Source organism: Falco punctatus (genome assembly GCF_963210335.1).
Source record: "Falco punctatus genome assembly, chromosome: 1".
Lineage (NCBI taxonomy): Eukaryota > Metazoa > Chordata > Aves > Falconiformes > Falconidae > Falco > Falco punctatus.
This window is the reverse complement of record NC_137580.1, coordinates 27119807-27129562: the sequence shown is the minus strand read 5'-3', so window position 1 is coordinate 27129562 and position 9756 is coordinate 27119807.

Genomic DNA, 9756 nt, shown 5'->3' with positions numbered 1-9756 from the left:
TTGTGAGATGAAGGCATTTGGAATATTTTCATAACCCGTACACACACAGGGGGAACACACAGGAAGAACATCGTGCCAGGGCTGCTCAGGGAACGAATCTCATTTCAACACTTCCTTTTGGGACAAGCCCAACGCCAGTACGCTCCCCACCTCCCACCACGGCATGCAAGAGCAGGAGAAACAGCTCCGTGTTGGGGCTTGGTGAGCTGGTTAAAGGACAAAAAGACACATCACCTGTGCAAGCAGGTCTGCAAAGAAGCCAGACTATGACCAGAGATAAGTAGGGTAAATGAAGAGAACACCATTAGACCTGGTTAGAGCATATGATCCTTAATTACTATTGCCAGAACACTTTGATGTCCTTAGGGAGAGAGTATATGAAGTTCAAAATGACTAGTTAATAAGGGAGATTTTCAAAAGCATTTAAATAGTGAAGGAGTTCCAGAGACCGCTAAGTTACATAGGTAGCTTTGAAAATTCCCCCTCAAGATAATAGATGTACGTCCTACTATTTGTTAAATAGCCTTTCTTCTCCAGTGGTGCAGTATTACTTGCATGCATTTTGTAGTCATGTTTTTGTTCTCTAACTGAAAGCATAGCCTCAGTGTATCTCTATGTATGTTGTGCAATAGCAGATTTGGAATTTGTGTTTTTTTAGATTACCAGACAACAATAATAATAATAAAAAAAAGAGATTGCACAGATAGCACCACCCTTCAATAGAGGCAGTGATACTCTCTCCCACCCAGTCCTGCCCAACCAAGACAATATTGCATGTACGCCTCCAGACAATGAGACTACCACACCTTTTGCCTCTAATTAAAATTATTAAGTTGAGAAGGAAAGAAATGCATTTCAGTCTGTGCTTGTTAGCCAAATGTCTTGATAAAACTGAACATGTTCTGTTGCTGCCCACCATCTGTTCTTACTAATACTTCTAAAAAATACTGAATAGGAAAACAGATTTGTCATCACTGGCTTTCACCATTTTATACCAACTCTGCCCTCAGGTTTTTCTTTATGCAGACCAACAGACATCCATAGAATAAGATAGATTTTTCTCCCGTTAAAACAATTTTGCATTTGACACATTTCTGTAGGAAAGATTCAAACTTAATGCATGTAGAAATCTGACTATGTAGAGCAATGAGGGTGTCTTTATTGAGGACAGCATTTTAATAGGGCAATCTTGCTTCTCCTGTCTCAACCCATTCCCTAATTCTCAGCCCTTTCATTGTTAGATAAATCATTGTAGAAGCACTACAGCTCCCTGTCTTTGACAAAAAGGTAACTTTCCATAGCGCTGCAGCTTTTGAGGCAGCAAAACAGCATGCATCATCTCAGCTTTTTCCTTTGCTGCTGAGAATTCGAACACCTGTAAGAAAATATGCCTTTTCCATTAGTGAATTAAAAAAAAAACATCCAGATTTAACCATAGCATCCAGTCCTGTCATGATTCCCAGTATATTGTACCTGACACAATGAAGAAATCCCAGCTGATTCAATACAGCAGCCCAGCCATTGATAAATACAGGTTGACAAGGTCGATGCTGTTTCTTACGCAGATTCCCCACTGAATTTTAGGCCCAGTCACCATCCCCAGGCTTTCAGTGGGATATTTGAACTATTTTGCCATTGGTGCCTTCCTAAAAGCTTCACCTCAGGTATAAAGTTGTAGTCAATGGTGTTTGTAAGACAAAGGAAAACAGACTTTGCCTGAGGCTGGTGCTCATTTCTAGAGACATTGTTCTTCATTACTGGAAACACAGGTGTATATAATGAGCACAGGACCAAATGCATGCTCTTTTTCCATAGATAATTGCAATTAATTCTTATTTTTTTTAACTATTCTTCTTTCTTCTCACAGAAGCTCCTCCCAATAAGCAAGTGGAAATTAACCCAGGTATTTATAAAATTCAGCTTCACAAGAGGGGTGAAAAAAACCCAGTAACAGATGTTCAACATTATCCTATCACAAGGTCAGAAGTGGCTCACACAGGTGCAGGTACTAAATTCCTCAGGGCTTCACTTCAGGCAGTACAGAGGCCACACTTCATTTGGCATTTTTTTGGTGAGATAAAGTCTGAGTGTGAAGATTTCCAGAATACCCTGACTGTTTAAGAAAAAATTGCTCAGCTGATGTTAACTCAGTTGCAGCAGTGTTGGTACTAATCCCGTCAAATTCCAATGGCATTCCAGGTCGTGTGAGGCCATGGCTACTTGGTAAGGAGCAGTTGTACCTCCTCAGGCCAGTGCAAAGTTCTGCTCGCTGCCAGAAAAGACAAGAACAAAAACAGGACAGAAAAGTCTCCAATACCAATATAAGAACAGTATGATTGTTTTGAACTGCAGAAGTACATGCAGGTCAAAGCAGCAGCAAGTCTTGAAATGATAACAGGCATATCTAAATGGCTGCTAGCATAGAACATGAGCAAAAAAGGGCCTTTTCCAGTCTTCTACAAATTAAACTCCACTATTTGCAAATTCTCACTAGAAATTCCTTAGGCTTTCCTCTGCGGTTTCTCTACCATCCATTTCAGGTTAGACTGGAAATATTGTGAAAGAGGCTCCTGACTCGCTAACATCTCAGGCACTTGACTCCCTCCATATTCAAACCCAAACACTTCTCAGGAAATACAGATATATGAGACTGAGGATGTTATCTTGTAGGACTGAGAACATCAGACTGGCTTCAACAGTCAGAAACAAAACTTTGCCTTGTTGCCAAGGCTGCCATATGCCATCCAAGGTGAAAACAAAGAGGAAATGTGAGTATTGCTAGGTTTATGGTTGGACTTGATAATCATAAAGGTCTTTTCCAACATAAACAATTCTATGATTCCATGAAAACAGACATTTGATTGCAAATGGAATTTGTTTCTGGTTTTTCTCCACGTGGTGAACTTTTGGTTTTTTCCCCCTCTCTCCCTTGTTTTCAGTTGCATGCAAATCACATAATAAAGGGATTATTTTCAGCTATCCAAAGCTTTCTGAAAGCAATGGGAAGGAAATACATTGACTGCAAATATGCACTGGGTTAATATAACATTTTGGAAATGTAAGTGCATGAGATGTTCCAAATACAACTCAGTAGTTACTTCACACTACATCTTGTTATTGCAGCATATGGCCTATCTTAGATGTTGTTTAGAGTTCAGAGTTTCCCCCCTAAAAATCTCAATAAGTAGCCAAAGAACTTTGTTTTGAAATTTTGGGGAAAAAACCCAAGCCAAAAGAAAACCTCAACTTTTCAAATGTCTGAAGTTCTGGAGTTCTCCTAGATTTGCATCCTAGAACCACAAAGCAAGAAGCAAAAAGGCAGAAAAGAACCTAGAAAGAAACTGATGCCTGTTTTCCCTTCACCTGCCTGAAAGAGGTAGTAGTTTCTGACAGTGGTTTCTAATTTAGAGAGGAATTCATAAATCTGTTATACATATACATATGTAAAAATATACAAATATATGTGTGTATATCTATATACCAGTACATAGCAGCTGGGATCAAATAAAATATAAATAGTACTTGTTGGGCCCAAGGCACTACCCATCATTCTCAATGGCTTCCAGAAAATATCTTAGTTGTGCTAGAAGGCACTGGTGTAAGTTTCTAACAGAACACTAAAATACGAGCAGAACAAGAATGATTCTGATCCATGTTTATTATTAGGACCATAAATTGTCAGTTAGGCTCATAGAAATTTTAACAGAAGCATCCGTTAAAAACCCATAGTCTTGTAAAAAGTTAATAATCAGATGAGACATTTTTCAGTTTCAGATTTTCCAAATGCTATGAGGCCATTCTTTCATCAGTGTCCATTAGCCTATGACAGAAGGAAAACTAGTGTTAAAAGAAGCTTTTTCTTCAGGTGGGGTTTTTTGGTGTGTTTGTTTGTGGGATTTTTTCCCAGTTTTCTTTCTCTCTCTTCTCACCCTGCTTTGTTATTCTGCAGCCTCTCAAAGCTTCCACAGTTTTGGAAGCATTACTGCGGGAACAGGAGGAGTTCTGAGTAATCACAGAGTAACGTCTGTTAATTTTGTTTTCCTTTCTACCACTTACACTTTTACAAACTTAGTAAAGTTGCAGAAGAATGAAAGAAAAGTGAACACATTTACTTGTTTTGAGAGGGAAGAAAATACTTAACCTGTCTGCAATTGTACTTACTGGAAAAGGAAGAAATTAAAAGAGAAACTAATATTTTGAGTGGGCAAAATTTTTCAGAAGTTGAAAAAGAATACCCTAAATGGTTCCTTTTTGGGTCTTACAAAACAATTAATTAATAAAGCACCCTTCATCCATTTCTAACTGGAGCTGTGGTTCTAGCTTCCACGTGAGCAGTAACATAACTTTTTCCTGAACTTCTGCATAATTTTTTTAAACTTTCCATTCTTATTGCCTCTGAGCGCCCAGCATATTTTTTTTTAAATGAGCATCATTAAACACATGTGACTCATTAGCAATGATAGTTTAGCTTGGGATGACTTTGGTGGTTTCCACTCCTAGCCGTCTGTCCTGGCTCTCCCTTGGCAGTTCTTCCTCTCGCTCCAGGGTAGCTCAGTAGCACATGAAGCTCCTTCACCCTTCAGGTCTGGAGGAAACCAAGATCCATTTCAATTTCCCTTAATACACCTGCCTCTAATTTATGGCAGCTCAGCAACTGCTCCTGAGTAGCCATGGCACCTCTGCAGTGGAGGCAAGAGCCTCTGAGGGAAGAGCAGGGCAGATGTCCTGACTGAAATCAAGAGTGTAGGTCAGATACGTTAGCGTATGCCACGTGTCACATTAAAGACATCCGAGGAGCAATGCACTCTGAAAACAAAACAGAGCTGGGCAGCAATCTAAATACTTGGGTGGTGCGAGGAGCAGGGAAGAGAAGGTGCTACAGAGCCGTTAAGAGTAGTCAGATCATCATTCAGGTCTAGAAAAAAATGCTTAGGAGGAGGCCCGAGGGAGGTGCAAAATTAACCTTTGGCAATATATTCAGAATTTGCCATTGCTTTTAATAAAGTCCAGGTAATAAGTATGCATTACTGCTTTAAGAGGTACCCCAGCACTTTGGCTCAAGGTATGCTATTTTTGAAAGGGCAGGGGTCAGCACACAGAGGAAGCATGTAGGGGGTGTATCACTACAACTTTCAACACAAATGACTCAAAATCAATCCTCTGTCTTAAAGACCATGCCCATGAAAGCTCTCCTTGTCCTGTAGCAAAGTATAAAGCAAAGCCATGGTGCCCTGGCTTTGTGGCTTAAAAAACGAGAAATGGGATTGCTCAGCTGGTCTTCTAGATTTAAAGAATTAAATCCTTTATTTACATTTAGGCCCAAAAGGATTAAACAAATGCAGAAGAAGGGAATGTTCTCTGGAGATGTGGCTGATTATTTTCCTAACCTGATGTGTCATCAGCAGCCTAGATGCTACCCTTAGAAAGAATGTGGCCTTACAACACAATCTTTGTACATCCAGTTCCTTTTTTAAGACTCTTTGTTTTCTCAAACTGATATTTGAATTGTGTTCAGCATCCGATGTATTTCCTGAGAAAACAACTGTGTGTTGGTACAGGAAGCTGCACAGGTGACAGTTTTATTTAGAGAAGAATAGCAAAAGAACCCAAGCAAATTCCACATTAAAAAATTGATTCTCTAAAACAAAGCAGGCATAGCTTTGCTTTTATTGCCAAAACGGTATTTGCCTATTTTATTCTCATTTTCCTGAGAGAACTTTCCTAGGAGGATCTCCAGGTCAGCAAGCAAGTGTGCTTAGCCAGTCTTGTGGGGCTTCTACAAACGTTTGGCAACATGCTTCTGGTTCATCAGCACAAGCTTAACCAGTTAGGGAGGGGGGGTGGCGGTGACTGTAAAAGAGGACAGTAGGTTGTGTTGTCCGATCTTGTATCAGGCATTGCCGTCTCCCAACAGTAGGGCCAATGTCTCTAGGGAACCACAGAGGTCCAAACAACAGCTCAAAGCACCACAAAGGCTAATTTAACATTACAAATGCATTCAGCACAGTACCTCAGGTAAGAGCATTTTTAATAGTGTGTTCTTTTAATATGGGGTTGGGTTTCTTTGAGGAGTTATAAAGTTCTGGCTCAAGAAGAAAAATGCAGTATTAGAGACTGCAACTTTCAGTGCTGAATCATCTGAGACAGAGAGTCTGAAGGAAAGATTGCTGTCGAGTGCTTGTATATGTTGTTAGCTAGACCTGGTCTTGCAAACACCTTAAGTACAGAGCAGCCATTGGATACCACAAGAAGCAAATCAATGCTGTGTGCCCTATAATCTTGTCTTTAATCCACTGTTGATAAATCCTGCAGAAAAATATTAAAGCAAACATGAGCAAGTTAACCCATGTACAAGAGAGGAAGAAACAAACAGGCAGGAGCACTTTACATTATTGATGGATTTGCTGTCATGAAGACCGTATTGTCTCACTTTCACCACCAGTTTGTAACTCCCAGCCATGCGTATACGAGGCATTTTTGGCCCAGTCATTTTTACATTCCTGGTAATCTCTGGTCCTTTGTTTTTTGATATCATACCAAATACATCTTATTTTTCAAAGTATCAGAAACTGGTGATAAAAATCATTTGGGAGAGAGCATTGGCAGACTCACTTGGCACAGAAACTGCCTTTTAACCTTGCGGTGAAGGGGAAGAAAGGATCTAGTTGAGCACTCTGCAGTAGGCGAGGCACTGCCGAGACATGGGGCAGCTGGAAAACTCCACAGTAGCAGAGATGTGAGATAGGCCAGCTTCTGTTTGGGGCTCCATGGTGTATGGTTGGTAGAAGTGACAAAGTCCACTATCTCATTATGTTCCCACTCTCAAATTCTTCCTCTCACAAACAGTCCCACTATCTTTAAAGGAAAGATTTGCTGCTACTTTCACAAAGCCTCAGCCCCCCATATAACAGAGGCTCATCCCCTGAGATTTCCTTTTGGCTTCCAGCTTCTTTTAAGGGATAAAGCTTAGAAGACAACAAGGAAAAGGCCATGCAGTCAACTTCCCAATGTTCTGGTCACAGAGATGGATAGTCATGAATTACTTTAAATGGGAAGTTTAATGGAAAAGGACTATATTAGTTTAATGGAAAGGGATTTTTATCTCAAAGGTAACAGTGTGTGAATGCATGAGCTGACAGGTTCAAAGGCAGCCCAGTTGCTGCAGGTGTCCCCAGCCCAGGAGCAGGAGGCTGAGGCACTCTGACATGGCTGGTCCCCGGTGGTACCATCAGCCCTCAACAGACCTGAGCTGCCCCTGTATAACACCACATTTGTGTCCACAAAGAGCAGACATAAGTTTACTGGGGCTCATTAGCTCAGGCTCACCCAAGAGCTTTCTGAACCTGCTCCAGCCCTACATGCAGCCAGCTCAGGTGCTCCTGAAGCCATGGTCCATTTACCAAACAGGTAACCCATTCAGAGGCAATGGAGCTGACTGGTCCCATTTACACTACTTTTGATGAGGAATCTCTGCATGGATCACAGAAGGACAACATTCAGCACACCTTTTGCATCTTTACTCAAAAGGAGAAACTCCTTTTCCATGTTGCAGCCTGTGTGTTCTCTCTATCATCTTCATAGAGGGAACTACACGCACAGCTGGTGTACAGCTGCTACCTACGAAGGACCCATATCTCAGTGCAAACAAAGCAGTAGATGGTTTAGCTGCATAAAGTGACAACATAATAAACAGATTCCCTTTTCCTGTACATTCATTCCTGAGTATCTGCTTATACTTGGAAACATTTATGGTGTTAAGGATGATTTACAATTATTCAACACTAGCTGCTTTAAAGCATCTGCTTCTTTCAATTAAAAAAATTGTAGCTGGGCACTCTCCATATGATTCTTTACTCAGGCAATGTTGCAGATTTAAACATGAATTGTGGAAACTGTAAGGGAACAGGGACTGTAGATGAAAATTCAGTGGGATATGATATAATTAGCCCACCACAGTGCCGAAACCAACACAGACTTGCAGGGTTGTGCCCCCAGACCAAGAGCAGGGTGCTGTGCTAGCTGCCAAACTGCAGAGTATGGGGAGGGTTAGACACCTCTGAATGGAGATGCTGAGCAGGGAACTGCACCGCTGCAAAACCCTGGCAATGGGGCACCTAGCTCCTGCCATCAGCTACCTAAGGTAGGGCAGTGCCAGGCTTTCCTCAGAGGTGCGTGGTGAAAGGACAATTGTAATTATCACAAGCTGCAGTAAAAGAAATTTTGGCTAGATACAAGGACAAAAATGTTCACAGTGAGGCTAAACAAACACTGGGAGATGCTGCTCAGAGAGGCTGTGGAGTCTTAGTTCTTGCAGGTATTCAAAGCTGTTTGACATGGCCCTGAGCAACCTGCTGTACTTGATTTCACTTTGAGCAAGAAGAGGTTGGACTGGATGACACCCAGCAGTCTCTTCTGACCTACATTATCCAGTGTTCCTGTGAACCCCTCTCCAGAGTCTGGCATGCTTATGGAGAAACGCAGTTAGTATTATTCATGTATTTGGAACCCATCTCCAACAAGTCTCTCCCAAAGAAATGTCCTGTAACCATTTCCTGAAAAAGGAAAAAGCAAGGGTTGCAGTTTCTTTTAAAGCTCAGGACAGTGCTGATGCCAGTACCCAAGACCTATACAATATGTGGCTAGCGAAAGCGCTTGCCCAAGAAATAGCTGTCGTTACTGCCATCCCTAACCCAAGCAGGTTCAAACCCGTATATTGCAGCCCCCAAGAAATAAGGATTCTGAAGAAAGGCTGAGGGACATGAGGAAACGCAGCCCCGTGGTGAAAGGTTAATATCTCCTTCTAAGAAAGGCAATCGTCACATCTGGTGCTAGACTGGTTTGTGCATGGGCTCAGGTGGAGAAACAGCCATGGAGCTGGGCACATTCTAAGCTTTGCTCCCTTCCCAGCTCTACTGTAGCTCCTGGGCTGCAGTCACACTGCCCCTGGGTGCTCCCTTCCTGGCCCTTTGAGTCACAGATAATTTATTCTGCCAAAACCCAGCTTTAACAACAAGCTCCAAGTTTCTTCCCCTCCCAGAGCTGGCCTGCTTATTAGGCTGCTCTCTTGGGAAACATAAGTTTGAGCTTCTCCAGACTGAGGAAGACCTAGTATTGAGGTTTCCCTGGGCAGGCACCCCAACTACCATGCCATAAACTAAAAAATAAACCCACACAGTAGTGCCATCCCCATTACCTCCTCCATCATAACCGAGGCATGTTTCCAAAGAGCTTGGCCCCTGCTGAGCTCTGCAGGCAGCTGAACGCCGTCCGTGGGCGTTAGGTGTGCTCTGGGAACAGGCAGTGGGACGGGCCTCGAGGGAGCAGAGCTGGGAGCTGCCAGCTTCTTGCATCCCGCCCTTCCCAGCACCCGGACACGGAGCCATGCAGGCTGCAGAGCTTCTGGCTGAGCAGTGAAGCAGCGCTGGAAGTGCCCGGGGCACACCAGGACCTGCCATGTGAGCACAGGCAGTCCCAAACTTTGGGAGCAGCTGCAAAGAGTCTTCTTGGATTGCTTCTTTGGAGAGAGGTGCCTGCCTGACATGCTTTCCTGAACCTCAAGCCCTGTGGCACAGCCAGTTTACACACCTACAGCTTCTTTGGCCTTTCATGCTCGCGTTCAGTGCTCTGCTTGAAGGATTTTTTGGGCATCATCTCAAACTCTCTGTACCCTGTTTCTTCTCGCTCCTGCTAAACCCTCTTTCCTACTGTCCTTTCTATCCTGTCATGGTGCCCTTCTGCCCAGGCTGTCCATGCACT